Source organism: Rattus norvegicus, chromosome 14 (assembly GCF_021556685.1).
Source record: "Rattus norvegicus strain SHRSP/BbbUtx chromosome 14, alternate assembly SHRSP_T2T, whole genome shotgun sequence".
Classification (NCBI taxonomy): Eukaryota; Metazoa; Chordata; class Mammalia; order Rodentia; family Muridae; genus Rattus; species Rattus norvegicus.
In genome coordinates, this window is record NC_141547.1 from 92,045,371 (window position 1) to 92,060,225 (window position 14,855).

The 14,855-nt window shown below is 40.0% G+C and overlaps 1 long non-coding RNA gene across 1 annotated transcript in view; it reads right to left on the minus strand.

The window, feature by feature from the left end:
• Positions 1 to 14,855, minus strand: part of LOC148001456 (uncharacterized) — a 176,147-nt gene that overhangs the window by 75,167 nt on the left and 86,125 nt on the right. Inside the window, exon 3 of the long non-coding RNA XR_015637144.1 lies at positions 12,034 to 12,125. This is a non-coding gene — a long non-coding RNA (uncharacterized LOC148001456). The remainder of the gene's footprint in view (positions 1 to 12,033; positions 12,126 to 14,855) is intronic.

A 14,855-nucleotide genomic window follows, 5' to 3' on the forward strand; every position in this document is an offset into this window, starting at 1 on the left:
TGTGGATTGCATCTTGGGTAATTTGAGCTTTTTGGCTAATATCCACTTATCAATGAGTGCATACCAAGTGTGGTTTTCTGTGATTGAGTAATCTCACTCAGTATAATATTTTGTAGTTCATGCCATTTGCCTAAGAATTTCATGAAGTCATTGTTTTTGATAGCTGAGCAGTACTCCATTGTGTAGATGTACCATATTTTCTGTATTGATTCCTCTGTTGAAGGGCATCTAGGTTCTTTCCAGCTTCTGGCTATTATAACTAAGGCTGCTGTGAACATAGTGGACAATGTGTCTTTGTTATATGTTGGAGCATCTTTTGGTTATATGACCTAGAGAAGTAGAGCTGAGTCCTCGGGTAGTGAATGTCCAATTTTCTGAGGAACCTCCAGACTGATACCCAGAGTGGTTGTACCAGTTTGAAATCCCACTAACAGTAGAGGAATGTTCGTCTTTCTCCACATCCTTGCCAGCATCTTCTGTTACCTGAGTTTTTTTATCTTAGTCATTCTCAGAGTTGTTTTGATTTGCATTTCCCTGATGACTAAGGATGTTGAACATTTCTTTAGGTGCTTTTTGGCCATTCGATTATCCTCAGCTGAGAATGTTTTGTTTAGCTCTATACCCCATTTTTTAATAGGGTTATTTGTCTCTCTGGAGTCTAACTTCTTGAGTTCTTTATATAATTTGGATATTAGCCCTTTATCAGATATAGGATTGGTAAAGATCTTTTCCCAATCTGTTGGTTGCTGTTTTGTCCTAATGACAGTGTCTTTTGCTTTACAAAAGCTTTGTAGTTTTAAGAGGCCCCATTTGTTGATTCTTGATTTGAGAGCATGAGTCACTGGTGTTTTGTTCAGGAAATTTTTCCCAGTGCCCATGTGTTCGAGAATCTTCCCCGCTTTTTCTTCTATTAGTTTGAGTGTATCTGGTTTGATGTGGAGGTCCTTGATCCACTTGGACTTAAGCTTTGTACAGGGTGATAAGAATGGATCGATCTGCATTCTTCTACATGCTGACCTCCAGTTGAACCAGCACCATTTACTGAAAATGCTATCTTTCTTCCATTGGATGGTTTTAACACCTTTGTCAAAGATCAAGTGACTATAGGTGTGTGGGTTCATTTCTGGGTCTTCAATTCTATTCCACTGATCTATCTGCCTGTCTCTGTACCAATACCATACAGTTTTTATGACTATTGCTCTGCAATACTGCTTGAAGTCAGGGATAGTGATTCCCCTAGAAGTTCTTTTATTGTTGAGTACAGTTTTTGCTATCCTGGGTTTTTGTTATTACAAATGAATTTACAAATTTCTATCTCTATAAAGAATTGAATAGGAATTTGGATGGGGATTGCATTAAATCTGCAGATTCCTTTTGGCAAAATGGCCACCTTTACTATATTAATCTTGCTAATCCATGAGCATGGAAGTTCTTTCCATCTTCTGAGATCTTCCTCAATTTCTTTCTTCAGAGACTTGAAGTTCTTGTCATACAGGTCTTTCACTTGCTTGGTTAAAGTCACACTGAGATATTTTATATTATTTGGGACTATTGGGAAGGGTGTAATTTCCTTAATTTCTTTCTCAGCCTGTTTATCCTTTGAGTAGAGGATGACTACTGATTTGTTTGAGTTAATTTTATACCCCAGAACTTTGGTGAAGTTGTTTATCAGGTTAAGTAGTTCTCTGGTCGAACTTTTGGGGTCACTTGAATACACTATCATATCATCTACAAATAGTGATATTTTCATTTCTTCCCTTCCAATTTGTATCCCTTTGACCTCCTTTTATTGTCAGATTGCTCCAGCTAGGACTTTGAGTACTATGTTGAAAAAGTAGGGAGAGAGTGGGCAGCCTTGTCTCATCCCTGATTTTAGTGGGATTCCACCTCACAACAGTGAGAATGGCTAAGATCAAAATCTCAGGTGACAACAGATGCTGGCAAGGATGTGGAGACAGAGGAACACTCCTCCATTATTGGTGGCATTGCAGACTGGTACAACCATTCTGGAAATCAGTCTGAAGGTTCCTCAGAAAATTGGACATTGCACTACCTGAGGACCCAGCTATACCACTCCTGGCATATACCCAAAATATGCTCCAACATATAGAAATGACACAGGTTCCATTATGTTCATAGCAGCCTCGTTTATAATAGACAGAAGCTGCAAAGAACCCAGAGGAATGGATTCAGAAATTGTGGGACATTTATACAAGGAAAACTATTTGTCTATCAAAAACAATGACTTCATTAAATTCTTAGGCAAATGGATGGAACTAGAAAATAATATCCTGCGTGATGTAACTCAATCACACACACACACACACACACACACACACACACACACACACACACACAAAAACAAACCCACATGGTATGTACTCACTGCTAAGTGGATATTAGCCCGCAGCTCAAATTACCCAAGATACAATGCACAGACCAAGTAAAGCTCAAGAAGAAGGATGACCAAAGTGTGGATGCTTCGGTCCTTCTTAAAAGGGGGAATAAAAATATTCATAGGAGGAGATACGGAGACAAAGTTTGGAGCAGAGAATATAGGAATGGTCATTCGAATTCTGCCCCTCCTGTGGATGTAGCATATATATATATATATATATATATATATATATATATATATATATATATATATATAGCTACCAAATCTAGACAATATTGACGAAGCCAAGAAGTACATGCTGACAGGAGCCTGATATAGCTGTCACCTCAGCCAGCTTGTTGAGTATGTGTGGTTTGCTGGAGGAAGTGTGTCACTATGTGGGTAGGTCTTGAGGTTTCCTAAACTCAATCTACACACTGTGTGATCATCTCTTCCTGGCTCCCTTCAGAGCAATATGGACAGCTCTTCGCTTCTCCATTATCATGTCTGTCTGGATGTTGCCATGCTTCCTACCAGGAAGATAATGAACTAAAACTCTGAAACTGAAAGCCAGTAACGGTTAAATGTTTTCATTTAGAAGAGTTTCCTAGTTCATTGTTTATATTCACAGCATTAAAACCATTCCTTAGACAGATATTGCTACCAGAACTGTCATATTGCTGTGATAGGTTTGATCATGTTTTATTTGGAGGAATGTAAATTTTGAACATTGGATTAACAAGGTAGTATTATGTTTTAAGTGTAGCTAAATTGTCATCCTAGTAGAAACATGGAAGACAGTGGTTCTGAAGGTGATTTGAACTGTGGGGCACTGTCTCAAGAAGTTTCGAAGGAGAAAACTTATAGTATGTTTCTTAGAGTTTGATCTTGTGCTAGTTTGTTGAAGAATGTGGCTGCTCTTTGTCCTTGCCTGAAGAGTGTGCCTGAGGCCACAATGAAGAAAATTAGATTAATTGCATTGACAAATGTAACTTCAAAATAGCCTAGCATAGATTCTGTCCTATGGGTCACTCTTAGGATGAGGGTTTTGATCAAATGTAGCATGCTGAGAATGGAAAATAATACAAAATAAAAGTTTCAAGAATTAGAGAGGCAGCAGGTAATAGAATGGAGTTTACAGAGAAAAACAGACTAAAGATATTAAGTGGAATTAAGGGAGTAATGACCTTGGGTAAGCTCCTACTGAACTACGTTTCCATCTTGAGGAAAAGGATGCTTCGCAAGGAACATTACCACTAACTCTATATTTACAATGCATTTGCGGTTGTACAAGAGATGGACATATCATGTTAGATGTTATTATGACCTGGTTATTGTTTTCATTTTGACATAAGGAGATATGATTATGTGTCAAGTTGACAAGGGGTAGAATGTTGAGGAGAGAGGTCAAAATGGTGGAAGAAAAGATGAAAGACAAATAATATTAAGACTTTAATAAGACCCTAAGGCTTTTAGTTAATATTTTTATATTTACCAAAAATTATGCAAAATACATATAAAGGTAATATATATATGTATATATATATGTATGTAAAACATTTGTGCAATAAAAAAATAATATATATTTTACATTTGACCAGACAATGTTCACAAAAGCTAATAAAAATTTCAATACTATGTACAAGAAACCTCCTTAAAAATGATAGGGAAGGGAAGGGGCGGCACAGGTCTTCCTGGTTGCTGCCGCTGCAGAGAGCCCGTGGGCAGCACCCCACGAGCGAACCTGAGCCTCGGGACCACAGGTAAGACCAAATTTTCTGCTGCAAGAAAGCTGCCTGGTGAGCTTGGGACACACGGAAGCAGAATTTCTCTAGGACCGGGCACTTTCTGTGTTTACCGGAAGTCCCACACCCGCGGATCCCGGCCCGCAGCAGCTCTCTGCTCCCAGACCCGGTGAGAGAGAGACCCAACCGCCTGGTCAGGTGGGCACTCCTGAGGCTGCAGAGCGGAAGAGACCACCAACACTGCTCACCCCTGCCCACATCCCTGGCCCAAGAGGAAACTGTATAAGGCCTCTGGGCTCCCGTGGGGGAGGGCCCAGGAGCGGCAGGACCCCTGCCAGAGACACCGCCGGACCCTGAAAGAAACAGACCGGATAAACAGTTCTCTGCACCCAAATCCCGTGGGAGGGAGAGCTAAACCTTCAGAGAGGCAGACAAGCCTGGGAAACCAGAAGAGACTGCTCCCTGCACACACATCTCGGACACCAGAGGAAAAAGCCAAAGACCATCTGGAACCCTGGTGCACTGAAGCTCCCGGAAGGGGCGGCACAGGTCTTCCTGGTTGCTGCCGCTGCAGAGAGCCCCTGGGCAGCACCCCACGAGCGAACCTGAGCCTCGGGACCACAGGTAAGACCAAATTTTCTGCTGCAAGAAAGCTGCCTGGTGAGCTTGGGACACACGGAAGCAGAATTTCTCTAGGACCGGGCACGTTCTGTGTTTACCGGAAGTCCCACACCCGCGGATCCCGGCCCGCAGCAGCTCTCTGCTCCCAGACCCGGTGAGAGAGAGACCCAACCACCTGGTCAGGTGGGCACTCCTGAGGCTGCAGAGCGGAAGAGACCACCAACACTGCTCACCCCTGCCCACATCCCTGGCCCAAGAGGAAACTGTATAAGGCCTCTGGGCTCCCGTGGGGAGGGCCCAGGAGCAGCAGGACACCTGCCTGAGACACCACCGGAACCTGAAAGAAACAGACCAGATAAACAGTTCTCTGCACCCAAATCCCGTGGGAGGGAGAGCTAAACCTTCAGAGAGGCAGACAAGCCTGGGAAACCAGAAGAGACTGCTCCCTGCACACACATCTGCACACAAAGCCAGAGGAAAAAGCCAAAGACCATCTGGAACCCTGGTGCACTGAAGCTCCCTGAAGGGGCGGCACAGGTCTTCCTGGTTGCTGCCGCTGCAGAGAGCCCGTGGGCAGCACCCCACGAGCGAACTTGAGCCTCAGGACCACAGGTAAGACCAAATTTTCTGCTGCAAGAAAGCTGCCTGGTGAACTCAAGACACAGGCCCACAGGAACAGCTGAAGACCTGTAGAGAGGAAAAACTACACGCCCGAAAGCAGAACACTCTGTCCCCATAACTGACTGAAAGAGAGGAAAACAGGTCTACAGCACTCCTGACACACAGGCTTATAGGACAGTCTAGCCACTGTCAGAAATAGCAGAACAAAGTAACACTAGAGATAATCTGATGGCGAGAGGCAAGCGCAGGAACCCAAGCAACAGAAACCAAGACTACATGCCATCATCGGAGCCCAATTCTCCCACCAAAACAAACATGGAATATCCAAACACACCAGAAAAGCAAGATCTAGTTTCAAAATCATATTTGATCATGATGCTGGAGGACTTCAAGAAAGACATGAACACACTTAGGGAAACACAGGAAAACATTAATAAACAAGTAGAAGCCTACAGAGAGGAATCGCAAAAATCCCTGAAAGAATTCCAGGAAAACACAATCAAACAGTTGAAGGAATTAAAAATGGAAATAGAAGCAATCAAGAAAGAACACATGGAAACAACCCTGGATATAGAAAACCAAAAGAAGAGACAAGGAGCTGTAGATACAAGCTTCACCAACAGAATACAAGAGATGGAAGAGAGAATCTCAGGAGCAGAAGATTCCATAGAAATCATTGACTCAACTGTCAAAGATAATGTAAAGCGGAAAAAGCTACTGGTCCAAAACATACAGGAAATCCAGGACTCAATGAGAAGATCAAACCTAAGGATAATAGGTATAGAAGAGAGTGAAGACTCTCAGCTCAAAGGACCAGTAAATATCTTCAACAAAAACATAGAAGAAAACTTCCCTAACCTAAAAAAAGAGATACCCATAGACATACAAGAAGCCTACAGAACTCCAAATAGATTGGACCAGAAAAGAAACACCTCCCGTCACATAATTGTCAAAACACCAAACGCACAAAATAAAGAAAGAATATTAAAAGCAGTAAGGGAAAAAGGTCAAGTAACATATAAAGGGAGACCTATCAGAATCACACCAGACTTCTCGCCAGAAACTATGAAGGCCAGAAGATCCTGGACTGATGTCATACAGACCCTAAGAGAACACAAATGCCAGCCCAGGTTACTGTATCCAGCAAAACTCTCAATTAACATAGATGGAGAAACCAAGATATTCCATGACAAAACCAAATTTACACAATATCTTTCTACAAATCCAGCACTACAAAGGATAATAAATGGTAAAGCCCAACATAAGGAGGCAAGCTATACCCTAGAAGAAGCAAGAAATTAATCGTCTTGGCAACAAAACAAAGAGAATGAAAGCACACAAACATAACCTCACATCCAAATATGAATATAAAGGGAAACAATAATCACTATTCCTTAATATCTCTCAATATCAATGGCCTCAACTCCCCAATAAAAAGACATAGATTAACAAACTGGATACGCAACGAGGACCCTGCATTCTGCTGCCTACAGGAAACACACCTCAGAGACAAAGACAGACACTACCTCAGAGTGAAAGGCTGGAAAACAACTTTCCAAGCAAATGGTCAGAAGAAGCAAGCTGGAGTAGCCATTCTAATATCAAATAAAATCAATTTCCAACTAAAAGTCATCAAAAAAGATAAGGAAGGACACTTCATATTCATCAAAGGAAAAATCCACCAAGATGAACTCTCAATCCTAAATATCTATGCCCCAAATACAAGGGCACCTACATACGTAAAAGAAACCTTACTAAAGCTCAAAACACACATTGCACCTCACACAACAATAGTGGGAGATTTCAACACCCCACTCTCATCAATGGACAGATCATGGAAACAGAAATTAAACAGTGATGTAGACAGACTAAGAGAAGTCATGAGCCAAATGGACTTAACGGATATTTATAGAACATTCTATCCTAAAGCAAAAGGATATACCTTCTTCTCAGCTCCTCATGGTACTTTCTCCAAAATTGACCATATAATTGGTCAAAAAACGGGCCTCAACAGGTACAGAAAGATAGAAATAATGCCATGCGTGCTATGGGACCACCACGGCCTAAAACTGGTCTTCAATAACAATAAGGGAAGAATGCCCACATATACGTGGAAATTGAACAATGCTCTACTCAATGATAACCTGGTCAAGGAAGAAATAAAGAAAGAAATTAAAAACTTTTTAGAATTTAATGAAAATGAAGATACAACATACTCAAACTTATGGGACACAATGAAAGCTGTGCTAAGAGGAAAACTCATAGCGCTGAGTGCCTGCAGAAAGAAACAGGAAAGAGCATATGTCAGCAGCTTGACAGCACACCTAAAAGCTCTAGAACAAAAAGAAGCAAATACACCCAGGAGGAGTAGAAGGCAGGAAATAATCAAACTCAGAGCTGAAATCAACCAAGTAGAAACAAAAAGGACCATAGAAAGAATCAACAGAACCAAAAGTTGTTTCTTTGAGAAAATCAACAAGATAGATAAACCCTTAGCCAGACTAACTAGAGGACACAGAGAGTGTGTCCAAATTAACAAAATCAGAAATGAAAAGGGAGACATAACTACAGATTCAGAGGAAATTCAAAAAATCATCAGATCTTACTATAAAAACCTATATTCAACAATATTTGAAAATCTTCAGGAAATGGACAATTTCCTAGACAGATACCAGGGATCGAAGTTAAATCAGGAACAGATAAACCAGTTAAACAACCCCATAAATCCTAAGGAAATAGAAGTAGTCATTAAAGGTCTCCCAACCAAAAAGAGCCCAGGTCCAGACGGGTTTAGTGCAGAATTCTATCAAACCTTCATAGAAGACCTCATACCAATGTTATCCAAACTATTCCACAAAATTGAAACAGATGGAGCCCTACCGAATTCCTTCTACGAAGCCACAATTACTCTTATACCTAAACCACACAAAGACACAACAAAGAAAGAGAACTTCAGACCAATTTCCCTTATGAATATCGACGCAAAAATACTCAATATAATTCTGGCAAACCGAATTCAAGAGCACATCAAAACAATCATCCACCATGATCAAGTAGGCTTCATCCCAGGCATGCAGGGATGGTTTAATATACGGAAAACCATCAACGTGATCCATTATATAAACAAACTGAAAGAACAGAACCACATGATCATTTCATTAGATGCTGAGAAAGCATTTGACAAAATTCAACACCCCTTCATGATAAAAGTCCTGGAAAGAATAGGAATTCAAGGCCCATACCTAAACATAGTAAAAGCCATATACAGCACACCAGTTGCTAACATTAAACTAAATGTAGAGAAACTTGAAGCAATCCCACTAAAATCAGGGACTAGACAAGGCTGCCCACTCTCTCCCTACTTATTCAATATAGTTCTTGAAGTTCTAGCCAGAGCAATCAGACAACAAAAGGAGATCAAAGGGATACAGATCGGAAAAGAAGAGGTCAAAATATCACTATTTGCAGATGACATGATAGTATATTTAAGTGATCCCAAAAGCTCCACCAGAGAACTACTAAAGCTGATAAACAACTTCAGCAAAGTGGCTGGGTATAAAATTAACTCAAATAAGTCAGTTGCCTTCCTCTATACAAAAGAGAAACAAGCCGAGAAAGAAATTAGGGAAACGACACCCTTCATAATAGACCCAAATAATATAAAGTACCTCGGTGTGACTTTAACCAAGCAAGTAAAAGATCTGTACAATAGGAACTTCAAGACACTGAGGAAAGAAATTGAAGAAGACCTCAGAAGATGGAAAGATCTCCCATGCTCATGGATTGGCAGGATTAATATAGTAAAAATGGCCATTTTACCAAAAGCAATCTACAGATTCAATGCAATCCCCATCAAAATACCAATCCAATTCTTCAAAGAGTTAGACAGAACAATTTGCAAATTCATCTGGAATAACAAAAAACCCAGTATAGCTAAAGCTATCCTCAACAATAAAAGGACTTCAGGGGGAATCACTATCCCTGAACTCAAGCAGTATTACAGAGCAATAGTGATAAAAACTGCATGGTATTGGTACAGAGACAGACAGATAGACCAATGGAATAGAATTGAAGACCCAGAAATGAACCCACTCACCTATGGTCACTTGATTTTTGACAAAGGAGCCAAAACCATCCAATGGAAAAAAATAGCATTTTCAGCAAATGGTGCTGGTTCAACTGGAGGTCAACATGTAGAAGAATGCAGATCGATCCATGCTTATCACCCTGTACAAAGCTTAAGTCCAAGTGGATCAAGGACCTCCACATCAAACCAGACACACTCAAACTAATAGAAGAAAAACTAGGGAAGCATCTGGAACACATGGGCACTGGAAAAAATTTCCTGAACAAAACACCAATGGCTTATGCTCTAAGATCAAGAATCGACAAATGGGATCTCATAAAACTGCAAAGCTTCTGTAAGGCAAAGGACACTGTGGTTAGGACAAAACGGCAACCAACAGATTGGGAAAAGATCTTTACCAATCCTACAACAGATAGAGGCCTTATATCCAAAATATACAAAGAACTCAAGAAGTTAGACCGCAGGGAAACAAATAACCCTATTAAAAAATGGGGTTCAGAGCTAAACAAAGAATTCACAGCTGAGGAATGCCGAATGGCTGAGAAACACCTAAAGAAATGTTCAACATCTTTAGTCATAAGGGAAATGCAAATCAAAACAACCCTGAGATTTCACCTCACACCAGTGCGATTGGCTAAGATCAAAAACTCAGGTGACAGCAGATGCTGGCGAGGATGTGGAGAAAGAGGAACACTCCTCCATTGTTGGTGGGATTGCAGACTGGTAAAACCATTCTGGAAATCAGTCTGGAGGTTCCTCAGAAAATTGGACATTGAACTGCCTGAGGATCCAGCTATACCTCTCTTGGGCATATACCCAAAAGATGCCTCAACATATAAAAGAGACTCGTGCTCCACTATGTTCATCGCAGCCTTATTTATAATAGCCAGAAGCTGGAAAGAACCCAGATGCCCTTCAACAGAGGAATGGATACAGAAAATGTGGTACATCTACACAATGGAATATTACTCAGCTATCAAAAACAACGAGTTTATGAAATTCGTAGGCAAATGGTTGGAACTGGAAAATATCATCCTGATTGAGCTAACCCAATCACAGAAAGACATACATGGTATGCACTCATTGATAAGTGGCTATTAGCCCAAATGCTTGAATTACCCTAGATCCCTAGAACAAACGAAACTCAAGACGGATGATCAAAATGTGAATGCTTCACTCCTTCTTTAAATGAGGAAAAAGAATACCCTTGGCAGGGAAGGGAGAGGCAAAGATTAAAACAGAGACTTAAGGAACACCCATTCAGAGCCTGCCCCACATGTGGCCCATACATATACAGCCACCCAATTAGACAAGATGGATGAAGCAAAGAAGTGCAGACCGACAGGAGCCGGATGTAGATTGCTCCTGAGAGACACAGCCAGAATACAGCAAATACAGAGGCGAATGCCAGCAGCAAACCACTGAACTGAGAATAGGTCCCCTATTGAAGGAATCAGAGAAAGAACTGGAAGAGCTTGAAGGGGCTCGAGACCCCAAAACTACAACAATGCCAAGCAACCAGAGCTTCCAGGGACTAAGCCACTACCTAAAGACTATACATGGACTGACACTGGACTCTGACCTCATAGGTAGCAATGAATATCCTAGTAAGAGCACCAGTGGAAGGGGAAGCCCTGGGTCCTGCTAAGACTGAACCCCCAGTGAACTAGTCTATGGGGGGAGGGCGGCAATGGGGGGAGGGTTGGGAGGGGAACACCCATAAGGAAGGGGAGGGGGGAGTGGGATGTTTGTCCGGAAACCGGGAAAGGGAATAACACTCGAAATGTATATAAGAAATACTCAAGTTAATAAAAAAAAATGATAGGGAAAGTTTGGCCACCTGATAGAATACTATAGATTGTTGATGCAGCCCTTATTTTCCTCTCAGGCATTGAGGTTGGCCCCTATTGCTGAAGATACCTTGCATTTAAAACACAAGGCTCTGATGATTCAAGATAGATATGACCTGAAAGTCTGTGTCCTGCAGTCTGTATTCCACAGTTCCAGAAAATATTATGAAATCCGCCAATGGAGCGAAGCATTAAATAGTCCCACCCAGCTGCAACATCTATGAACCATAACAATTACCAGCATGGTAAAATAAGTTGGCATTCCCATTCATGGCAAACACCATCTGTCTAATGGGCTTAAGTTCCACTCAGTAGAATGGAAATTATGTCTGGTGCTATAAACCTGGTTAGGTTATGGTGCTAGTGAGGAGTAAGTTCATGGATCTTAAAATGTATCTACTACTGTCAGTTTGCTAGATTAACACAATTCTTACTATGTTCAAAATGTTATTCTTATACCCACAGAAAAATATAGCTATTACCCTTCATCAAAAAGTCTGTCTTTACAGCAAAGGAAAACCATCACAGAAACCAAAATTCAATGCATTGAACAGATATATAGATCCTGGATAGTCTAGCCTCAATGGATAAGCCTATGTCCCAGATGAAGGGCAGAAAGGGCACTTTTCCTCTTCCTATCTACTGAATTTTTTTCCTTTCAAGACTCTTTCCTCCATTACGGCCCCATTATACTTTCTTGGTTTCTGTGGATACTCTATGCTGTGTACTCACATTTGAAGATTTGAAACTAGGAGCTGCATACAAGAGCTGCTGGTTCTTGGTTTTCCAACTCAATACAATATTTTCTTGGTCTATCCATTTACCTGCAGACATCATAATTTATATTTTGCTTTATAGATGAATATTGCTTCATTATTAATATGTACCATATTTTCATTGTGTATCATCTAGTGAAGGATATACAGCACTCACATTTCTTAATTATTGTGCATAGGGTGGAGAATAACATTACTGATTAAATATTTGTAGAATAGGATGCCTTTGGGCTTATGGCAAGGTGAGATCGAGCTAGGATATATGATAGGTTTATGTTTTAATTTTTATTCATTTATGTTTTGGATTATCCAAACTTATTTCCAGAGTGTCTACACCTATTTTTATCCAGCAAATGAGTCTTCTTTTCTCTGTAACCTCACAGGCATTTGTTGTGCATTGTTTTGTTGATTTTACCCTTTGCCATTAGTGTGAGATGAAATCTCAGTTGTTTTGATTTACATTTTCTTAATGCTAAGGATCATGAACACTTTTAAAAGTATTTAGTCATGTCCCTGAGAGGCTCTGTAAGAGCTTGACCAATATAGAAGTGGATGCACACCCAAACATTGGACTGAGCATGGGGATCCCAATGGAGAAGTTAGGGCAAAGACTGAAAGAGCTAAAGGTGTTTACAACCCCATTCTAAGAACAATATCAACCATCTGGAGCCCCCAAAGCTCCCAGGGACTAAACCACCAACCATAGAATACACATTGGAAGGACACATGGCTCCAGCTGGATATGTAGTAGAGTATTGCCTTATTGGGCATCACTTGGTGGGGAATCCCTTAGTCCTGTGGAGGCCCCTAGGATAGGGGAATGCTAGGACACTGAGGCAGGAGTGGATGGCAAGGTGGGGGAGAACCCTCATAGAGGCAGAGGAAAGTGGGAAGAGGATGGGTGTTTGTGGAGGGGAACTGGGAAGGGGATAATATTTGAAATGTAAATAAATAAAGTAATCAATAAAAATGAAAACGAAATATTTAACCATTTTCATACTTCTAGTGATGACTGTTTAAGATAACTATCTCATCTTAATTGGATTGTTTCCTTGACTCTTAGTTTCTTTCGTTCTTTGTATACTCTGGGTATTAATCCTTTGTTGGATGTATATCTGACAAAAATTCTCTTTCATTCTGTGTTTCTTCTTCACTCAATTGATTGTTACTTGAGTTGTACTGAAGTCTTTTAGTATTATGAAGTCCTGTTTGTTAATTGTTGGCCCTAGTTCCTGGGCAAGTGGAGTGTGTGCTCAGAAAGTCCTTCTCTACACCTGTATCTTATGAAGTAGCATGAATGTTTCTAACGGTTTTAGTGTTGTATGTTCAAACTGAATCTATTTTTTTGTGGGGGCGGGGGATGCATGTTGTGAACATCCAGTTTTTGCACCATCCTTCGCTGAATATGCCCTTTTCTCCAGAAGATTTTGTTGTTCTTGTTGCCTGTGTGAAATATGGAATGGCCGTAGTTACGAGTACTCATGTTTAGCTCTTCTAGCTTATTAAATTGATCTGTTTTCATTCTAGTAGTTTGTTGTTTTCATTACTATAGTTCTATAATACATATTGATGTCTATACTATACACCCCTCCAGTTTTTTCCTTGCTTAGATTTGCTTTGGCTATCAGGGGCCTTTTCTCATTCTATATGGATTTTAAATTTTTTCCCTATTTCTATGAAAACTGTTGTGAGCATTTTGATGGCTATTCCATTGAGTATGTAAATTGATTTTGTTAGGTTGGCCATTTTCGCATTATTGATTCCACTGAACCACGAACATAAGATGTTTTCCTATTTTCTAGTGTTTTTCTCAATTTGTTTCTCCAGAGATTTGAAGTTTTCATATTCGAGGTTTTTCATATCCATGGTTTGTTTCACATCAAGATTTTTTTGTCTTTGCTGTTATTTTAAACGATATTGTTCCATTATCTTTTTCTCAGTGTGTTTGCTACTGTTGTATAGAATGGGTACTCGTTTTGGGCAGGTGAATTTGCATCCTGCCACTTTGCTGAAGCTGTCGCTTTCTTTCTTTTCATTTTAGAAGTTTTCTGAAGTTTTGGAGATCTCAGAAACAATACCATATTTATTAAGAATACATATAATTTGATGTTTTTCCTTTACTGTTTGCATTTCTCTAATGGCCTCCTCTTACTTTAATCTTCTGGCTAGTCTTTCCAGCATTATATTGAAAAAAAGGTATTAGGTTATTTTTTATTTTTGGTTGTGAGCCTAGCCTTTAACGGCTGAGCCATCTCTCCAGCCCTAGGTTATTTTTTAAATTTAAAAACAATGTTCTTTTTCCTGGAGCTCACATTCAAGAACCAAACAGAAAATCCCCACCCCCACCACCAGCTCCAGCCCAAGAAAAACACTTCAATGTTTTTTTTTTTTTTTTTTATTCTCCTTAAAAAAATTAGGTACTTTAGCTAAATATTCTATCATGGGTTTTTATCTGGTATCAAATTATATTTAATTCATCAAATATATTTGTTCTTTATGTCAGTACTTGGATATATTTATTGCTATAGTCCTACACTGTAACTTAAATCTGTAACAGTAATCTCTCCAGCAGTATTTTACTGTTCAGGATTGGCTTAGGCATCAGAAGTATATTGTGGTTTCATTTGGATTTTGAGACTCAGTTTTTAATTTCTAGGAAGAGATGTGTTGGAACTTTGATGGATAGTGCATTGCCTTTAATAGCTTAGTAATTTTTATAATATTAACCCTACCAATCCTTGAGTACTGATTTCCATCTTCTGGTATCTTCTTCAGTTT